Source organism: Macrotis lagotis, chromosome 8, assembly GCF_037893015.1.
Source record: "Macrotis lagotis isolate mMagLag1 chromosome 8, bilby.v1.9.chrom.fasta, whole genome shotgun sequence".
NCBI lineage: Eukaryota > Metazoa > Chordata > Mammalia > Peramelemorphia > Peramelidae > Macrotis > Macrotis lagotis.
In genome coordinates, this window is record NC_133665.1 from 35,539,418 (window position 1) to 35,546,998 (window position 7,581).

Below are 7,581 nucleotides of genomic sequence, written 5' to 3' on the forward strand. Positions count from 1 at the left end.
TTGTTGTAGTTAAGAATGAAGGAAATCATTCAATCCTAGAGATGAGAAAAAACATTTTGCTAGATAGATAAATGAAGATATAGATTTAATATTATCACAATTATTGAATGTCTTGAATTTCTTAGATTAGAAACAGAACATGGGGAAAACAGAATAATATGTAAGAAAATTTGGTTAAGGAAAAAGGAAAAAGAGGCCAGGAGCTTACAGATTAATCAGAGGTTCCATAAGTACATATCATGAATAGTTCTTTAAGAAAGGTACTGAAGAGACTTCTGGCCAAGATGGCAGAGAGAAGACAGATACTCTTTCCCCTCAGAAATAACATGAGAGAAGCCTCTTAATAGAAATCTGATCAACAAAACCCAGAAAGAGAAAATAGGAGAAAATCACCTACCAAGAAGGTCTGTCTCAGGGGATGGGGGTGAACCAGGAGATGAAAACAGAGGATCATCAGGGAGACAGCAGCTGGGGGAAAACAGCCTCAGCCATGGAGACTTTGTGAGTGGCGGGTGAAAGATCCAGCTTTAGCTGCAGAATCTTTAGCCAGGGGGAGAAGAGCTACTCCAGGGTGAGTTCCAGCACAGAGTCTCAGAGAAATCCTAGAGAACAACCAGCTGGGCCAGGGACCTGAGCCCTTTGCCCAAAACAAACAACAAACAACCTCCCTACCCCCAACCCCTCAGGGTGGCAGAGCTCACTCAGCACAAAGAGATTAACTTCCTCTCCCAGGTCTCAGCCCAGTTTTCAAGGTCAACTCAGACCTTGCTGCTGAGGCCCTCAAATGTACCAGAGAAAGCAAACAGCACACCTCTACTGGCTGACCCTTAGAATTACTAAACCAAGTGAACAAAGTCTCTAGGATCCTAAAAAGCAAACCTCTGAGAGCCAGTTACCCTGCCAACACAAGATGAAAAAAGGCCAGAAAAAAGGGAGGCCCAGGGAGAAATACTTAGAAGAGACAGATCCTAACCCAGAGAGATCTAGCACTGCTGAGGAGAATATGAATTGGTCTCCAGCCCAGAAGGACTTGCTTGAAGAAATCAGGAAGGAGTTGGAAATCAGTTGGAATCAGTTGGAAAAACTGGGAAAAGAAACTCAAGAGAAAATCAAAACTTTGCAAGAGAAAATTAACTTTTCACAACAAGAAAACAAATCCTTGGAAAAAACAATTGGACAAATACAAAATGAGAATAACTCAGATTTTCAATTGGGCAAAGACAAAAAGAAAATGATTCTCTCAAAACTACATTTGGGCAAATAGAAAAGTCCTTCAAAAATAGAATGGACCAACTGGAACAGGAATTGCAAAAGATAAACGAAGAAAAATCTTCTCCTCTAAAAATAAGAATTGAATTGGTGGAAACTAATGACTTCATGAGACAACAAGATTGTGCTAAACAAAACCAAAAGATTGAAATAATAGAAAAAAATGTAAAATACCTCATTAGCAAAACCACTGACCTCGAGAAACAACCAAGAAGGAAGAAGCTGAAAATTATTGATGTTCCTGAGAACATTGAAGAGGAAAAAATCCTGGATTAATATTACAAGATTTACTGATGGAAAATTGCCCTGATATCATGGAACCAGAGGGCATAATAGTTATTGAAAGAAAACATTGATTCCCCTCCAGAAAGAGATCCTAAAAATGAAAATAACAAGGAATGTTGTGGCCAAATTCCAGGACTATCAGATAAAAGAAAAAAATCCTGAAAGCAGCCAGAAAGAAAGAATTTAAATACCAAGGAGCCACAGTAAGGAATACACAGGACCTGGCCATAGCAACATTAAGGGATTAAAGGGCCTGGAATAAGATATTCCAAAGAGCAAGGGAGCTTGTAATACAGCCAAGAATCCACTACCCAGCAAGGTTGAGCCTTCTCTTAGAGGGAAAAAGATAGATATTTAATGAAATGGGAGACTTCCAAGATGTCATAATGAAAAGATCAGAATTAGAAAATTTGGACATCAAACAGGAGGCTCAAGAGACACATGTAAAGGCAAAAACGAAAAAAATTGCTATACAATAAGATGAAACCGGCTATATACTCACTTGGGTGATAGAGTCTCATACCTCTGGGAATTGTAACTATATTAGAGAGAATATACATAGCCAGAAGTGATGAACACTCATAACTTTTCTGTGGTTCAGATCAAATGATTTAAAAACAATAACTCCTTAAAAAGGGGTGCAGTAAGGAGAAGAGAGGTTGGAGGGAGAATGAATGGGGTAAATCTCATTCCATAAAGAGGTACAAAAGACCTATTGTAATTGAGGGGAGGAAGGGAGGAGGTGAGAACCTCATGAAGGAATCTTCATCTCATCAGACTTGACTTAACTTGACACACTTAATCAAGTTAAGAAACTTATCTTACCTTTCAAGCATTAAAAGGGGAAAGGTGGAGGGGGGATGGGAGGGGAGAAAAAGGGGAAATAATAGAATGAAGGGAAGAAGGGTGGAAAATGGGGAAAGGGTCAATTAAAGAGGTCAAACACTGAAGGTGGTGGCATTTAGAAACAAAGCACTGGGGAATATGGATAAAGGGGGGGAGGGGAAATACAAACAGAGGAAGATAGCATATAGGGCAGTAAAGAGTTAGTAATTAAAACTTTGAAGGTAAAGGGAATGAACTCTCCCTTAAAACTTAAGTGAATAACAGAGTGGATTAAAAACCAGAATCCTGCTTACAGAATGATGCTTACAAGAAACTCATTTGAAGCAGAAAGATACATATAGAGTAAAGGTAAAAGCTTGGAGCAAAATATATTTTGCTTCAGCTGAAGTGAAAAAAACAGGGGTAGCAATTCTTATCTCAGACAAAGCAGGTGCAAAAACAGATAGCTTTAAAAGTTATAAGGAAGGAAACAATATACTCCTAAAAGGTACCATAGACAATAAAGTAATTTCAATACTAAATATGGGACAGCACTCAATGGGACAGCATCCAAATTCTTAGAGGAGAAGTTGAAAGAGCTACAGAAAGGTGTAGAGAGCAAAACTCTACTAATGGGAGACCTCAACCTCCCCCTATCAGATTTAGATAAATAAAATCATAAAATAAATAAGAAGGAAGTTAAGGAGGTAAATAGATTGTTAGAAAACCTAGATATGATAGATCTATGGAGGAAATTGAATGGGGATAGAAAGGAATATACTTTTTTCTGCAGTAAATTGTACTTACACAAAAAATGACCATGTACTAAGACATAAAAACCTAATGATCAATTGCAGAAAAGAAGAAATAGTGAACACATCTTTCTCAGATCATAATGCAATAAAAATTATATGCAATACTGGGCCACGGAGATATAGACCCAGAACTAATTGGAAACTAAATAACATCATTTTAAAGAATGAGTGAATCAAGCAACAAATTATAGAAAGAAATAATTGTTTCATCTTAGATAAGGACAATAATGATACAACATATCAAAACCTATGGAATGCACTCAAGGCAACTGTCGAGGGATATATTATATTTTTAAATGCTTACATGAAAAAATTAGAGAAAGAAAAAATCAACAAACTAAATATACAATTAAAAAATTAGAAAAAGAACAAATTAAATACCCCCAATTAAATAACAAATTAGAAATTCTAAAAATTAAAGGAGAAATTAATAAAATCAAAAGGAAGAAAACTATTGAACTAATAAATAAAACCAAGAGCTGGTATTATGAAAAAAACAATAGAATTGATAGACCTCTTGTCAATTTGATTTAAAAAAAGAAAGAAGAAAGCCAAATTGCTAGTATCATAAATGAAAAAGGTGAACTCAATACCAATAAGAAAGAAATTAAAGTAACAATTTGGAATTATTTTCCCCAACTCTATGCCAATAAATTTGACAATCTAAGTGAAATGGACAAATATTTTAAAAAAATAAGTTACCCAGATTAAATGAAGAGGAAATTAAAAACCTAAATAGCCCCATCTCAGAAAAATAAATTCAACAAACCATTATAGAACTCATAAGAAAAAACCTCCAGGGCCAGATGGATTGACAAGTGAATTCTATCAAACATTTAAGGAATAATTGGTTCCAATTCTATGTAAACTCTTTGGAAATATAGGTGAAGATGGAACTCTGCCAAACTCTTTCTATGACACCAATATGGTGTCATAATACCTACACCAGGAAGAGTTAAAACAGACAAAGCAAATTATAGACCTATCCTCCTGATGAATATAGATGCAAAAATTTTAAATAAAATCTTGGCAAAATGATTACAAGTTATCACTAGGATAATACATTATGATCAAGTAGGATTTGACCCAGGAATGAAGCGTTGGTTCAATATTAGGAAAACTGTTAGTATAATTAATTATATCAATAAAATACCTATCAGAAATCATATGTTCATATCAATATTTTTGCAAAAAAGCTTTTGATAAAATACAGCACCCATTCCTAAAAAAACACTAGAGAATGTAGGAATAAATGGCTTGCTACTTAAAATAAAAAAAACACTATTTATCTGAAACCATCAACAAGCATTATATGCAATGGGAAGGCTTGAGGCATTCCCAGTAAAATCAAGGGTGAAACAACATTATCACCACTACTATTCAATATCATATCAGAAATGTTAGCCTCAGCAATAAGAGAAGAAAAAAATCAAAGGAATTAGAATAGAGAAGGAGACTAAACTCTCACTCTTTGCAGATAACATGATGATATACCTAGAGAATCACAAAAAGTCATCTGAAAAACTACTAGAAATAATTAACAACTTTAACAAAGTAGCAGGACATAAAATAAACCCTCATAAATCCTCAATATTTCTATGTGTAACTAGCAAGATACAGCAGAAAGAACTAGAAAGAGAAATCCCATTCAGAATAACCTCATACAAAATAAAATACCTGAAAGTCCACCTGCCAAGACAGATGGAAAATCTTTTTGAAAACAATTACAAAACTCTTCTTATGCAAATAAAATCAGGTTTAAATACCTGGGAAAACATCAACTGTCCATGAATAGGTCAAGCTAATATAATAAAAATGATAATTCTACCAAAACTAAACTACTTATTTAGCACCCTACCAATGGAAATTCCATAAAAATTACTTTAATGGGTTAGAAAAAGTTATAAGTAAATTTATATGGAGAAATAAAAAGTCAAGAATTGCCAGGGATTCAAGGGGAAAAAATGGAAAATAAGGTGGCTTAGCCTTACCAGATCTAAAATTATATTATAAATCATCACTCTCAAAACTTTCTGGTATTGGCTAAGAAATAGAGTCATGGATCAGTGGAATAGACTAGGTGCAATAGCAAGAAATGATTATAGTAATCTGCTATTTGGTAAACCCAAAGAAAGCAGCTATAGGGATAAAAATTGTCTCTTTGATAAAAACTGTTGGGAAAATTGGAAGTTAGTATGGAATAAATTTAGATTAGACCAATACCTCACACCTTATACCAAGATAAGATCCAAATGGATACAGAATTTAAATGTAAAAAACAATATTATAAGCAAACTAGAAGATCAAGTAGTAGTTTACATGTCAGATCTATGGAAAGGGAAGCAGTTTATAATCAAGGAAGAGTTGGAGAACATCATTAAAAACAACCTAGATAATTTTGATTGCACTAAATTAAAATGCTTTTGCACAGACAAAACCACTGTATCCAAGATCAAATGAAATGTAGTAAATTGGGAAACAATATTTAGAGACTAGTACTTCTGACAAAGGACTCATTTCTAAAATATACAGAGAACTGAGTCAAATTTTCAAAAAAAACAAGCCATTCCTCAATTGACAAATGGTCAAATGTTATGCAAAGGCAATTTACAGCTGAGGAAATCAAAGAAATCCATAGTCATATGAAAAATTTCTCCAAATCATTACTTATTAGAAAAATGCAAATTAAAGCATCTCTGAGATATCACCTCACACTTCTCAGACTGGCCAATATTACCAGAAAGAACAATGATAAATGTTGGAAAGGATGTGGGAAATCTGGGACACTAATACATTGTTGGCAGAGCTGTGAACTCATCCAATCTTTCTGCAGAGCAACTTGGGATTATGACCAAAGGGCAACAAAAACGTGCATACCCTTTGACACAACAATACCACTCCTGGGTCTATGCCCTGAAGAGATGATACAAAAGTGTAAAAACATCACTCGTATAAAAATATTTATAGCAGCCCTGTTTGTGGTGGCAAAAAAGTTGGAAATTAAGTGAATGCCCTTCAGTTGGGGAATAGCTTAACAAACTGTGGTATATGTATGTCATGGAACACTATTGTTCTATTAGAAACCAGGAAGGACAGGAATTCAGGGAAGCCTGGAAGGATTTCGGTGAACTGATGTTGAGCGAGATAAGCAGAACCAGAAAAACATTGTACACCCTATCAGCAACATGGGGGGTGATGAGCAACCCTGACGGACTTGCTCATCCCTTCAGTGCAACAAGCAGGGACAATTTTGAGCAATCTGCAATGGAGAATACCAGCTACATCCAGAAAAAGAAGTATTAACTTTGAACAAAAACCAAAGACTATTACTGTCAAATTAGAAAAAAGGACATTATATTATTATGTAATTTCAGTATCTCATACTTTGTTTTTCTTCTGTTAGGATATGGTTTCTCTGTCATCACATTCAACTGAGATCAATAACATGAAACCAATGTAAACACTAACAAAATGACTTCCATAAGGGGGTGGGACGAGGGAAGCAAGAATGGGGGGGGGGGAATTGTAAAACTCAAAATAAATAAAATGTTTGTTAAAAAAAAAGTCACTGAATACCAAAAGACAAAAGAACCAGAGAGCATCACAATAAAATTTACTGTAAAGTTAACAGAAAATAAATACTTAGCTACTTGTATGGCAATCATATCTGAATCAACTGTATATCTGTAGTTAGATCAGTCACTTTTCAAAACAAAGTCCTTTACTAACATAAAATTAGAATAAAAGATGAAGATCAGAAGATTATGTAGTATGTATTTAAAACTATTTTAATTTGATCTATAGAATATGACAAGCAGTATAATTTCAGAAAAAATGGAAAAACTTAGAAGAACTGATGTAAAGTGAATTGAAGAGAACAAGAACTTTTTTACACAGTAAGATCCTATTGTTTGATGATGAATTGTGAATGGCTTAGCTATTCTCAGCAATACAATGATCCAAGACAATCCCAAAGGACTAATGATGAACTATATTATCTCCCTCCAGAGAAAAAAAAATTGATATTTAAGGATACCATTTTTCATTTCTTTCTTTCTTTTTTCTTTTATTAATCTTCTTATAAAAATGACTAATGTAGGACTTCTGGCCAAGATGGCACAGAGAAGCCAGGCACTGTAGCTAAGCTCTCCTGTTTTCCCCTCAAAAATAATATGAATCATGTCTCTTAAAATTTTTGATCAACAAAACCCAGAAAAAGAAGACAGGAGAACAACCTCTTCCAATAAGTTCTGCCTCAGGGGAGCACGGGTGAGCCGAGGGAAGAGAGCAGAAAGTCAGCCCAAGGTGGTGGGGTGAAGACCAGGGACTAACCTGAGAACATCCATGGAGGCTTTTGCTGTGTAAGTAGTGGACAGGGGGAGCTCCA